The 14082-nt window shown below is 51.2% G+C and overlaps 1 long non-coding RNA gene across 1 annotated transcript; it reads right to left on the bottom strand.

The window, feature by feature from the left end:
• Positions 1–5923: 5923 nt before the first annotated feature.
• On the bottom strand, positions 5924–12358 carry LOC117022923 (uncharacterized). The gene is made up of 4 exons (XR_004423145.1): positions 12131–12358; positions 11362–11788; positions 7798–10389; positions 5924–6495 (listed from the first exon to the last, which is right to left on the bottom strand). It is a non-coding gene; the product is annotated as an uncharacterized LOC117022923 (long non-coding RNA).
• Between the last annotated feature and the right edge of the window lie 1724 nt (positions 12359–14082).

Here is a 14082-nt window from a genome sequence, read left to right as displayed (position 1 = left end):
CCACCTGCCCTCTCTGCCACAGTGCAGACTCCTCACGTCCTTTGCCCAATCTGATCCCCCTCCTGGAACCCCAAACCCCTCCTCCCATCTTCTTTCACCGTAGGGGGGCAATGATGCTAGTGCTCCTTCTGGGGCTCCATTCCCGAGAAAGGGATCTGCCCTCACTGCGGACCAGTAGTTACAGAAGCACAAACTTTAAGGACGGTTTTACAGGGGTGTGAGAAAATGGAGAAGGCAGGGCTGTTCTGGAAACCTTCCACCTGAAAGACTCCCGTGCCTGCAGAGCCACCAGGCAGTTTGTTTCTGAGCCTTGCAGCTGTCTTGGCCATTTTCATTTTTATCTACTGAGGGTGGTCAGCAGGTCATGGCAAGCAGGAGATGCAATACTAATGACTCCGGCTCCACGTGGCGACCATTCAGGAAAGAGCTGCAATGTTCTCTCTGCCACATTAATCAGAGAAACACATCAAGAGCTGTTGTGTGGAGACAGCTTTCCTCCCAGTACCTGCCCTGCATACTAATCACCATCGCCTCCTGGCAGTGAGTCAGCTCCGTGCCAGGCAGACAGTGAGGGAAGGCCAGAAACCCCAGCTCCGTGCATGTGGGGAGCAGGTAGAGGGGCAGGAGCCAGGCCCCGACCCTCCAAACACATATGGAACATGACCATCATTGAGGCCCAGGCAGGTAGGGATGGCAACTTCTGAAAGAGTCGCCCAAATGCAAACCCTGGACTACTTTCTTGGATCTCGGTCTTCCCCAAGTCTTCCAGAAGGACCTCTCTAGAAGCTGATCTCTGGACAGAGTCTGGTTAAAGCAAGAGTGGCCTCACTGCCGGGCCCTCTGATAACAATAAGACATAACCTTAGATAATGTTTAACATGTGGCAGGCATACCTGTAAGCAGTCTAGATATATTACTCATTTAATCCTCACACAATCCTATGAACTGGATACTATTATTCCCATTGTGCAGAAGAGCAAGGTGACACACAGAGAGGTTAAGTAACAAATGCAAGGTCACACAGCTAGTAACAACCAACTGGGTTTGAACCCCAGCAGCCATGCTCTGAACCATACCCCTCCACTGCCTCATTGCTCTGCAAGAGCTCAGTCGCCTGAGTCAGTAGTAACCATTGAAAACTTGAGTGTCCTTTGCATGTATTCATTCATTCACTCACTCACTCACGCATTCCTACAGTAACTATTTGCTGAGCACCTACTATGTACAAGGCACTGTACTAGGCACCATGGAGACACTGGGAAACCAAACACACACAGGCTTAAAAGGGAGACTGGCATCAATTTAGCATTTTTACAAATTTATAGTAATTGCACAATGTGATGTGCCATGAAAGAGTAGAAGTACTGGGCCCCATGGAGGCATATTAGAGAGTGGGGACTCATCTCTTCTGGGAGGTCAAGGAAGGCTTCCTGAGGAAGTGACAGATGAGGGAATAGCTTCTATCAGTGGTTCTCAGAGTGTGGGCCCTGGGCTAGCATCACCAGGGAACTTGTTAGAAATGCAAATTCTTGGGCCTCACCCCAGACCTACCGAATCAGGAAGACTGGAGGTGAGGCCGAGACATCTGTTTAAACAAACTTTCCAGGGGTTTCTGACCATGCTCATGTTTGAGAACCACTGGATTATGCAAAAGCCTAGAGGTGAGCAGGAGCAGGCTGGAAGAAGGCCTGAGGTGGTGTGGGGGTGGGGGCGGGAACAGAGTAGCCCCGGATGAGCTGGACGGGGCTTTGGTTACGCTGGCCTTGTAGGCATCCGAAGCACTCAGTCCTGCATCATTGTCACCCATCACCAGGATGCCCAGCTAGAGGGCTCCTCTGCCCCGGGGAACCTCAAGGAGTAGCAGGTCACCTGGGTGCCCAGGCTGGCCGAGGTGAGAGCACAGGAGTGGCTACATCAGGTGACCAGGAGTGGATAGAGGCTCCTGGTCACCTGATCTTGCTGACGTTTCCAGGAAGCACGGATCAGATCCTGTTGCTGGGGAAGTGCAACACCAAGAAAGGAACTTATGAGGAAAGCTCCTCCTTATCCTCAAGTGACATCGGGACCCCTGAGAGCAAAGAGACTGCATTGTGGAGCCGAGCGTCGCTAGTGTGGTTTCTTCCCTCCTCAGGAAGCAACCCTGAGCACAGGCGCATGTAAAACACCTTGGGCAGCAGAGGGTGGCTACTACCCTCTGAGCAGAAAGCCAGTTGGGTGCCGACACCGTGAGCCGCTGAAGTCAGGTTCGCTGCAGGAGAAGGACTGGATGATGTTCACTAGCTAAGCCTGGATGAGCCGGATGTGGTCGCATTTACTTCCCCGTGACATGAGCCCAGAACTATGACATCTGACAATTAGGTTCGTAAACTTGTTGCAACGATGTTGCCAATCTTTTTTGATATCAGAGGGATTGTTCATTATGAATTTGTACCAACTGGATAGTTAACCAAGTTTACTATTTGGAAGTGCTGAAAAGGCTGCATGAAAAAGTTAGACAACCTGAACTTCTCGCCAACAATTCATGGCTCTTGCATCACGACAATGCACCAGCTCACACGGCACTGTCTGTGAGGGAGTTTTGAGCCAGTAAACACATAACTGTATTGGAACACCCTCCTTACTCACCTGATCTGGCCCCAGTGACTTCTTTCTTTACCCAAAGATAAAGGAAATATTGAAAGGAAGACATTTTGATGACATTCAGGACATCAAGGATAATACGATGACAGCTCTGATGGCCATTCCAGAAAGAGCTTCAAAATTGCTTTGAAGGGTGGACTAGGCACTGGCGTCGGTCATAGCTTCCCAAGGGGAGTACTTTTAAGGTGACCGTAGTGATACTTAGCAATGAGGTCTGCAGCACTTTTTCTAGGAAGAGTTTGCGAAGTTAATTGTCAGACGTCATAAATCAAAGTTGGTGATGACTAAACAGCTCCCCACCAGTCTCAGAGTCAAGTGGCATTTACGGGGTCCCTACTATGTGCTAGACACTGTACAAGGCCCTTTCACGTCTGTTAGCTCTCAGTTAGAGCTCTCAGGTTTTCAGAGCCGTCCCTCCATTATTCTGTCCACAAATATATATTGATCATTTGTTCCAGCATGGGCATCAGGACACAGTGGTGAGGAGGACACATCCCATCTCATCCTCAGGGCAGCCTAGTGGGGAAGAGAAATAAATACAAATGTTTCAGAAAAGGAGGCGTCAGGTGCTTTTAGGGCCAATTCTGAGGATTCTTAGTGTTATTTTTTATTAAGACACACTTGGTCTCTTTAAGGGTCCCTTGCAGGGAGAAAGAAACCAAGAGAAGACGCCGTCTTCTGGAGATGTTCACACCGGCTTTCCCCACAGTTACTATTAAATATCATTGTAGGACCTGGCGGTGGTTGAGCTCCTCGGTACCCCAGGCCCTTTGCATCTCCCGAAGGATGGGCTGGCCAGTGTTCACCACCTCCTGCTTCCCCAGTTGCCCCACCTCTCCATGGGGCTTTTTCACAAGATGCTAGGGGAATTCCTGCATCTGTTGAGAGAAGAGACACCCACCTTTCTTCCCTCCCGGTGTGGGGTCCTGTAAACCTGACAATGAGTATTGGAGGCCACAGGATCTTGGGAAAGATGGGGAGCAAAAAAAATAGAGCATTTTAAAACATGTCCCTGTTATTTCCCTTCTTGGTCTCCCCCACCTCCCAGCTGTCATATGAACTTGTTCTTCCCTTACAGGGCTCTGAGAAAAGCACCATCTGGCAGTTTCATCAGGCCCATGGGCTCATTTCCATCCAGCCCACTCTGATTTCCTCCCAGCCGTGGGTCTGCAGAGTGACCCAACCTTCATGAGGCATGTGGAGGAAGAGAGAGACAGCAGTGAAGACGTGCTGATCGCCAGCCACCAGCTGGGAGTTGTTTGGTTCTGTATGTGAGGTGCTGCTTGCAACTGCTATCATCACCCCCATTTTTCAGAGGGAGAAACTGACATACAGAGACGTTCAGAGACATTCTTAACGTCGTCCATTGGCTGTTGATGGCAGACCTGGGATCTAAGCCATATGAAGCATCAGACTTTGCTGATTGCCTATCATGGAAAACCTAATCTTGGCTAAAAGATATTGGCAGGAGGGGGTAAGACTTGAGAAGAAGGGAGTCTCACCTGTCTGGCCAGGGGAGGTGGATGCCAGAGAAAAGGCCGATAAATCCATGAGGAGGGGCAAGGCCTGACTGAGCCTGCCTCCCACCAAGCAGGGTCTGAGTTCAGTAAGTGAAACCAGCCTGAGCCAGGGAAGCACCAGAGGCCGGAAGGCCAGGGGGACCCCTGGAAACAGCTCCCTGGAAGCAGCCCCCTGGGAGAGCCAGTCAGGGAGAGACTGGCAGCCCTCAGGAGACCCTGGTTTCCCCCTTGGGTTCCTTGCCCAGCTTAGGTCCTTACTGTCCACCCTACCATCATGATTTTCTCTGCTCTCCAGGTGTGAGTGACAAGCACACCCTCTCTGAAGCCCACTGAGCAGTAAGGTTGCACTGGGGGCGGTGGGAGTGAGCTGCCCTTTGGAGCAGAGGGACTTGAGCACAAATCTCGGCTCTATGTTTGCTGTGCGGCTGCGTGGCGCCCACGTCTCTGAGCCTTATCTACGGAGTGGCACGGTTAAGAGGTATGAATGAGCTAAGTGTCAAGAACCCAGGTAGGCTCTTGGCACAGAAGAGATGTGTGGCCCAGATGTCCTGCCCCCATTCCCCGTTCTTCGTTCTTCCTTCTAGAACAAGGAAGGAGGAAGAAAAGGCCCCAGGGCAGTTGGGGCGGGGCCTACAGGAGGCCAGGCAGACACCGAGGTCTCCAGGACGGAAGGGCTCCTTTCTCAGAGCAGAGCCCCCGAAGGCCACGGCCCCTGCCCAGGCCTGCTGGGAGGAAGTGAGCAGTGCCAGGCCAGGCAGAGTGGAGGGGCCCTGGCTTGGCACTGGGATAGTCGTGCCCTGACTCCCTTAGCAGCAAAGTAGCTTAGATCCGGAGGCCAGTGTGGGGGCTGTGGCCTCGCCTCACAGGTTGAAGTTTCCCCATCACCCTGGTGGGGCCTGAGGCAGGAGGCAAAGCTGTTTCTTCCCCCTTCCACCATCCCCTAGGATGCAAGGATCAGCTGGCAGTGGCAGTGGGGAGGTCCCCCTAGAAAGATCCCTTGTTGGACTCTTCCCCACATATCTCCCCTGCTGCAGACCCTCATAGAAGGGGCTTTGCTCCCCTGCAGGCTGTCTCTACAGTGTCTCTGAACAGCACGGCCACCACAGCATGGGGCTCGGCTCAGAAGTCCAGGATGGATGTCAGGCTGCTCTTGGTCCCCTCCGAGGTCACACGGGCCTTTTGCTTTGGGTACATGTAATGTCCAGCTCTCCTATGCTGGGTTTTTCCTCTGAGAGACAAAACTAAGGGAACTGGGAGGAACCCACTGGCCCAAGACGTACAGTAAGAGATGGGAATTTGGAAATGGCTGTGGTGGGTGAGGGAGTTGGCAAGAAGCACAGAGGAAAGGAGGGCCGTTTCCTTTTTTTTTTCCAACACTGGTTTTTTTGTGTTTTTTTTTCTCCATAAAAAGATAATGTGAACACAGAGGTAAAGAGAGAATGAGTGAAAAGTTCCTTTTATTCCCGTCTCTGACCAATATCACTGTTTTCCCAGCAGTAACTTGTATTAGTAGTTGGCTGTGTACCATATATCATCCCAGAATTTTTCTGGGTGCACACACACACACACACCTATGGGTATGATGCTGGGATCTTTGTTTTTCTCTGCTTTTACACAAATGAGATTATGCTGACTACCTTGCTCTGCAATTTTTCCCCTTAAAGTGTGTATCCTGGACATTTTCTCACATCAGCTTTTAGGAGCATCTTTGTTTATTTATTTATTTATTTATTTAACTTCTGCATAACATTGCATGTGTGGATGTGACAGCTGATTCAACCGCTCTGCTTCCACCCTCACCCTCACTCAGGGTCCCCATTACCCATCCAATTCTGGGAAGCATGGGTCAAAAGGCTTTTAGGATAAATAATGCCTCTGCACGGTTCCAGGGGTGCCACCCACATTCAGAAGGTGGCAGTCCTTTCCCCCCACGGACAGGTAAGGCATCCCCAAGTCTTCTCTGTGCAAACAATTCTGCAACCAGCATCCTGTCCCAGGCCTCCTGATGTACATGTGTGAGTCGTTCTCTACGCATTGATGCCTCAAGGTGGAGCAGGTGGGCAAAAGTGCATGCGTCCTATATTCAGTAGACCCTGCCATGGTGTGGGAGGATGGTTTGCGGCCTTCTGCACCCCGCTCGGCTGCAGCAGTCCCCCTCGCACATATCCATCAAGTGGCTGTTGGCTGGGCCAGCTGCTTCCAGGAAATCAATTGCAAAGACTGGCGATTGTCAGTGGCTTGCATGCTGGAGGCCATCCAGGGAGTAGATTAAATTGTAGGAGAAAATTGTACTGGGCTCAAGACCGCTCGTAATGGAGACCCCTTGGTGACCCTTCTGGAGAAGTTAAAAGAACATAGGCAGACACATTCTCACTCTCCATCACCCACAACCAGTCCACCTGCCAGAACACAGCCCTCTGCCCTTGGAGAAGCTGTTCCTCACTAGCAGACACAGTGGGAAGGGGGAGGCCTGGTCCGGGGCCCTGGCTGCTGGTATGCAGGCAGGGAGGCCAGTGGGGGCACCTGTTTCCTGGAGTGTGGACCCAGTTGACCGTCAGGCCCTTAGCTGCTCCAGGTCATGGAGCCCTCTTTCTCCTCTACTCGCCCCCTTCTGCTGCCCACTGTAGAGGCTGTCTGGCAGGGAGGCAGCAACCCTCACCGACCCCTCTCCACCTGCTCCCCCGGCCAGCGGTTTCTTCAGCTGAGTACAACCATTTCTCCTCCCCCTGCACAAACACAGGCGCAGGCAGCTCTGCCTCAGTTCTTATTATCCAGCCTGAGACGCTTGTCCCACACCCGTAGAAGGAGGGGGTCTCTTTGAGGGCAGCGTGCAGGTGTGGACAGGTGCAGCAGTGTGGACAAATCCAGCGTGTTCTTTAACCAGGAGGGTGGCTGGAGCCTTTACCTCATTTCAAAGGCAGATAGGCTTATAAGTTCTCACCCTCCAACCATCCCCCAGCACCCATTCTTTCTTCTCTAGATCCCAGCCACCCCCACCCCAACGGGCCCTGCACAGAAAACCCAGCCATAGCTATGAATTGGGGAAACACATGTTCATTTTCTACATTCAGCTGACTCCCAGCTCTCCAGGCCGACTTTACCTGATGATGATAAAAATAACTCCAGCCACCACTGATCGGACACTCATAGTGCAGTGAACCAAGTGCTTTACATATATGATCTGACTTCATTTTCACAGACTGTATGACGTAGGTACTACTGTGATTTCTAGGTGGGGCAATGAAGGCTCAGAGAGGTTAAGTGACTTGCTCCAGGTCACACCGCTGTAAGTGCCATAGCCAGGACTGGAAGCCAGTTCCTGTCAGACTCAGAGCTTGTAAGCATAACCGTTGTGCTTCCCCAGTTCTCACTTCCTTCACTCCATTCCTTCTTCTGGGTTGTCCCAAAGACCAAGAGGAACTGGCCAATTTCCTAGGGCCGCCTCCCTGGGCTGGGTAGGGCTACCTCTTCTGGTTCCTGGAGCTATGTGGGTTCCTGGCTAGGAAAGACCTTCACATCTACTCCCTGCTCTTTTCCAGATTCTCTGACTCTCTTTAGCAGATGCAGCACCCCTCCAGGCCAGCAAGACCTGACAGACCACCCTGCCTGCTGGGGAACTCTTGTAACAGTCACTCACTCTGGTTGCTGGGGGCCAGCCAGGCTGGCCTGGGCAGCTCAGCCTGAGGATCGTGGACCGTCTCTGGGCAGTACCTCCCCACCTGGGCCCAGGTGTGGGCTAGTTTCGTTTCTTCTGGGCTGCCAAGGTCTGCAGGCTAGGAGGTGGGAGAGGGAGGCAGCCCCCCCATTCCAGGGAGCTTGCTGCCCTCGTGTGGCCTGGTGTCATGACTGCGGCAATTCCCTCCTCCCTCCTTCTTGCAGCTGCTGCTGCCAGGCCTGGGCTCTCCAGGGGAGGAGGGAAGAGAAGAGAAAGCTAGAAGTGGGAAGAAGAGAGAAATCAGAAATACAGGAAGTGGGGTGGGTATGGTGGGGAAGGACAGAGCCTTCTTCAGTACCTGGAGAAGAGCAACAACAACAATCATAACAAAACCAATAATAATAATTTAAAGGTAGTTACCATGTAGAACATTCATGACTAATACATTCTCTCATTTAATCCTTACATTTACATCAACGTGATTAGTAGCTATTATTAGTTTTACGGATGATAATCCAAGGCTTGGTCATTTGTTCCAATGTCCCAGCTGGTGGGTGACAGAGCCAGAATCGTATTTGACCCCAGAACTCTAACCACACCCCGGCCTCAGCCTCCCAGCTGCTGTTCCTCACCATTCAAGGAGATACAGAGGATGGCAGGCCAGGGGGCGCCTGCACCCCCTTCCATGTGGCTTTGCCCTCTGTTCATCGCCCTCTCACTGGCGCTGTACCCTGCTGGTGGAACTCGTCACGAGTCTGTTGAGATGGCGTGTCCTTACTTGTGCCTTGCTCGTCTCCAAACTTCCCAGACTGCCCAAGGACCCTCGCCCAGCTCCAAGCCCAGTGCAGGTGCCCACGTCATGTTTGCTGCTGAGGGGAAGGAGGCAGAAAGACCGAGAAATTCCCAACCACCAGATAACACCACAGACCCAATAACATCCATGGAGGGGAAGTATACTTATCTGTTAGCCTGAAAATAGGTCCTAGCATATTGTTCGTTTTAAAAAGAAAGCAAGTTTTAAAGCTATGTACAGTAAAACATTGTATTGATGAAACGAAAGTATTGTCTATGTGTCTAAGTATAGAAAAAGGGTATTTGCCAAGATGTTAATAGATGATCCTTGTCTTTTTTTTTTTTTTTTGGCTTAACTGTGTTTTCTATTTTTTCAATAAACATCGATTATTCACATGATTTTAAAAAGCAATAAAAATAAACCAATCCCAGACTGATTGCACCTCTCCCAGTCTTCGTCCCTACTCCCAACAGCTCTCAGAAAGTAAAAAAACATCACAGTTCCATATCCCTGGGCCTTCCCTTCTCCTCCCATCATTTCCACATCTGGTATTAAGTGGTGCATGTGTGTGTGGGGGGAGGGGTTCTACCTGCTCCAGGAAGCCTTCCCCTGAATCATGGGAGGTGAAGGCTGCTCCCTTGGGCTTTTGCTCACTGACCTGCCTCTGTCCAAACGCACAGTGCGAGAGGCCCTGCTGGCCCTGTCACATAGGAGGACGTGCTCTGCTTTCTACTGCATTGTTTGCTTCTGCAGGCGGAGGCTGACTTCTCTGAGGCTGAGAAGCTCAGAGGCAAGGTCCTCCTGGGCGTTGGATTGGAGCCCCAGGGCAAATGGCTCTGCTGCTGAGAGGGGATTATGGCAAAATGAAGAGTGAGAGGAATCACAGAAACTTCTCATCATCATCAAAGAAAGAGGGGTGCCTCGGGATGGGGCTAGGCTGGCCCCTCCCAGAAGGCTCGGAGAAAACGAGGAAGGAGATGGGAACATAGCATCTGCTATGTTGGGACAGTGGACCCTCCACAGACACGCTCCCTGCCCTCAGAACACGCTCTCCTTGGACAGGGGAGGCAGCTGAGGCCAGGAGGTACCTGGCTCTCAGCTTCTTGTATCTCTGGTGCTTCATCTAAAATCAGAGTAGGCTCCTAAAAACGACTCTGGATCGAGAAACTCATACTGGCTGGCAGCACCTTCTCCTCCCCATGTTATGCACTGTCCAGGCTCCCTAGGAGCTATAGAGACGCTCTGTTTAGGAGCCGGGGCTACACTGCGCATTGTCCCAAGGCGGCTGGCTTTTGGAGCACCTCCTAGGTAAATGACGAAGGTTGCTATCTTGCGCTTAAAACAGCAGTCATCAGAAAGGCCACCTAGAGAGTCCAGAGAGCTGGCCTGCAACACGACAGAACCGAGGGTCAAGGAAATCGAGCAGAGGACCTTTAGTGTCACCTTGAACCCCCATCTTCAAATCACATTCCTTGAGGTGCCCATCCCTGCCAAGCCTCTTTACACATGCAGGACGTGGGGTGGTTGTACTTGATGGGATAGCAGGAGACCCTGGTACTCTTCCAGCTCTGCACCCAACTACCTGGGTCACCTCAGCAGGGTTAGTCCTCACCACACAACCTCCTTCTGCTTACACAGCGTTGTGGTGTCAAGAAGAGTTTCAAAGGGTGTTGCTGAAGACGGCTCACATTGTCTCCCTGATGGAAGTCTGGTGATGAATTCCGTGCCCTGAGTATCTTGGTTTGGCTGCAGGCAGTTGAAGTGTGATTGAGAGTGACATCCTGTGGACACAATGGGTAACTGCACCCACCTGGATGGAAGCCACAGGATGACATCCAACTTTCCTCATTATGTGGAGAGGAGCTGATTGCAATTAATCACACTCATCACCTTACACAGGGAGCTGTCTTAGAGCTGGAAAAGAAACACTCCAAAAACAGAAAACAACTTTTCAGCCACAAATTCCTATCAGCCTCCAGCTATACACCTGATTCATTTAAATGTGTCCCTTTTCAAATATTGACCTGAGAGGAGAGTCTAGTGGCCATAGAGGGAGAATAATGTCAGAAGGAAAATGTAATGGACTGTTTACTCTTGCCATGAATTTCATGCATTGTCTCGTTTAATCTTCCCAACAACCCAAGGTGATACATGCTCTCATTCCCAATTTTCAGAAGAGAAATCTGAGATTTGGAGCGTAAGGGGAAGCTACGTTTCAAACCTGGACAGTCTGGCATTAGACCCCAATCTTTTTAACCATCACTCTGTGCAACCTCGCTGCCCCCAGTGTCTCCGCACCCAACCCCCTGCCCATGGTAATCCCTGAGACTGGAGAAAGTCCAAATTCCTGGGGCACTGGCTTTCATCCCCAGACTGAATGCCCTGGGGACCCTCTGTGGCATCAAGATGCAGGTGGACCTGAGGGGCTCTGATAGGCTCAGGTTGGAATTCCACCTCTGTCCCTCATTAGCTGTGTGACCTTGGGCTCTGTCCTGAATCCCACTCTCCTGAACTGCAAAAGGTGGGTCATAATCCCTTGCCTTGGAGGATGCTGGCAAGATTAGAGACATCACTTGCTGCTGAGTAAATCCTCCCAAAATGATGGTTATTGTCCGCAAGGTGTGCCAGTTGGCCTTGGGAGGGGCTAGTCTGACAGATTTCCGTAGGTGGCAAATTCTGACCCAGACTCTTAAGAAGGCACCACTACTAAGAAGGGTTGGAACTCAGACGAAGGTGAGGGCCAGCCTCCTCACCTTTAGGCTTGTGCTGTTTCAGAGGGAACAGCCAATGTGCCGTTTGGTAGTTCAAAGAATCTGCAGGTGTGACTTGGCTAAGTTGACAGAGTAGAAATAAGATCCTGGGACTTTGAGCCTCCATCTCTCCACAGAGACACTATGAACTATAGGACAGTGTCCCAGAAGGATTCGAGGCCATGCCTCCAGGTATCTGCAGGGACCCTGGTACCGTGAGGCAGCCTCATGTAGTTCAGGAAGCACAAATCCAAGACCAGAGGTGGTAGTCTGGGTCCTCGTTCCAGCTCTATGTGCCACTCTTCTTGTGGACTCTTGAACTTGGTTCTCTTCCCACCTCTGCAGGGTCACACCAATGAAGACTTCTCCTGGTGTCTCAACGCTCCTTCTTCCCCCGGCCTCTGCAGTCCTTCTCGCCAATATCGGTCTCCTAGGAAAGGAATGGCCATAGGGCCATCAGCCATGAGTAGACTGCTCACCTCTATAGCTCCAGTCCTAAGACAGCATCTGGCAGAATGTGCTCATTGGTGAATGAAGAAGAAGGACACCTCACTATATATGGCTGTGGAGCCCATTGCTGGAAATGTCCCCAGAGGGAATGGCACGGGTGCCTCTGACCACTCCAGGTGCTATGTGAGAATTATAAAAGGACACTCTATTTCAGGTCACACTGACGCCCCAATATGGAAATATCAGTATTCGTTATCTATTGCTGCATAACAGATTACTTCAATACTTAGCTTCAAACAGTAATAAACATTTATTATCTCACCGTTTCTGTGGGTCAGGAACTAGGAAATGACTTCCCTGGGTATTCTGGCTCATGATTTCCTAAGAGGCAGCAGCCAAACGTCACCTAGGGTTGCAGTCATCTGAAGGCTAGACCGGGGCTATCGGATCGGCTTACGTTTCAGTTCCTTGCCATGTGGACCTGTCCATAGATCTGCTGGGGTAGCCTCATGTCATGGCAGCTGGCCTCCCCCAGGATGAGTGATTCAAGAGAGAGTTAGGAAGAATTCACAATGTCTTTTATGACTAGATTCATTTCTTAGGGCTGCTGGAACAAATTACCACAAACAGGGTGGCTTAAAACACTAGATATTTACTTTCTCACAGTTCTGAAGGCCAGAAGTCTGAAATCAAGATCCCTCCGAAAGATCTAGGGGAGAAACCTTCCTTGCCTTTCCCAGTTTCTGTGGCTACAGGTGCTCCTGGCTTGTGGCAGCAGAACTCCAAACTCTGCCTCCATCATCACATGGCCTTCTTCCTGTGTCTGTCTGCCTCTGTGTCTCTCTGTCCTTGTAAGGACACCAGTCATTGGATTCAGGGTGCACACTAATTCTATATGACCCTTGTTTAGATTTGCATAGACTGTATTCCCAAATAAGGTCACATTCACAGATACTGGGGGATAGGACTTCAATATATCTTTTTGGGGGTACACAGTCAAACCCACAACAATGACCTAGCCTTGGAAGTCACACGCTATCATTTTTGCAAGAGTGAGTGTTTCCAAGGGTCATCCCTGTTTGTGGTGGGAAGAGGCCACGCAAGGTGTGACTGTGAGGAGATGAGAATACCTGGGGACTATGTTGCAGGCTGACTACGTGACATACGACAGCACATTGTGCACGCGACAGACCCCACACGCAGCACTGACAAAGAAAACGGTGCAGAACCAGGTGCACAGCACTTGGGCCCCTCAGCCTATCAATACCATACAACAGGTCAGAGTATGGAGAATGGGAGGGTTTGGAAATAGAAAAAACTTCTGAGAGAATAAAGCTATGCTATGAGCGCCACCCCCAACAGGGTTAGGGGTCCCACGACCTCCATCTCAAGCCTTGTGATGGGGACTGCTGTGAAGCCAGTTAGAGTTGTGTACTCCCATGTGTCAAGGGGAGGCAGGGTACTGGGATGGGGGCAGCGGGCATGTGAGTGCTTCCTATGGACCAGATGCAGCCCTGGGCCTGGGAGGTCCAGCGTAGCGTTATTTTAAGTCCTGTACCGCCTCTTAGAGGGGCTGAGGGATCTCAGTGGGAAGAAGTTGGACAGGGATGCTGGATTCCTGGGGGCTGAAGATGGAGTCAAAAGTTATTACCTGGAAAGGAGATGCAGACTGGGGACCTTCAGAGAAAGCTTCAACAGTGGGAACCTCTGAAGAACCCAGGAAATCCCTCAGGAAACAACATTCACCATCTGCCAGGCCCAGAGAGCTGGCAATTCAGTGGCCAAATAAGAATTGTCCTATTTGTAAGGCTTGCGGTGAGATAATGCGGCTAGTCAGGCAGGTTGAGAAAAGTGAATGCTTTATTCTGCGCTCCCGGGCAAGGTTCACCGGTCCCACAGACGGGGGCTGGCGAAGTCGCGCCCAGGATAGAGGGAGGGAGGCATATATGCGGTTTTTGGGGTGGGGGTTGGCTCTGTGAGGTGGCAGATGAGCAGGCCCCCGTAGTGCAGATCTGGCTCCAGCGGCTGTGTCCGGAGTTGCTTATCACACCAGCGGTCTGCTGCCTTTTCTGGGAAACGCCAGGGGCCTCAGTCTCTGTCATGCGGGGAGGGGTCTGACTTGGCAGAGGGGTATTTTTGGCTCCTGGCCGCTTTGACCATGTCCATAGCTGACCTAACACTATTCCCCTCACTTCTCCCCTGACTTAGATCCTGAAAGCAACCAGCAATTGGGAGGAGGCAGGTTCCGGTGAGAAAACAGACAAAAGGCTGCCC

The sequence above is a fragment of the Rhinolophus ferrumequinum genome, chromosome 6 (assembly GCF_004115265.2).
Source record: "Rhinolophus ferrumequinum isolate MPI-CBG mRhiFer1 chromosome 6, mRhiFer1_v1.p, whole genome shotgun sequence".
Taxonomy (NCBI): domain Eukaryota; kingdom Metazoa; phylum Chordata; class Mammalia; order Chiroptera; family Rhinolophidae; genus Rhinolophus; species Rhinolophus ferrumequinum.
This window is presented reverse-complemented; position numbering and strand designations above follow the sequence as displayed.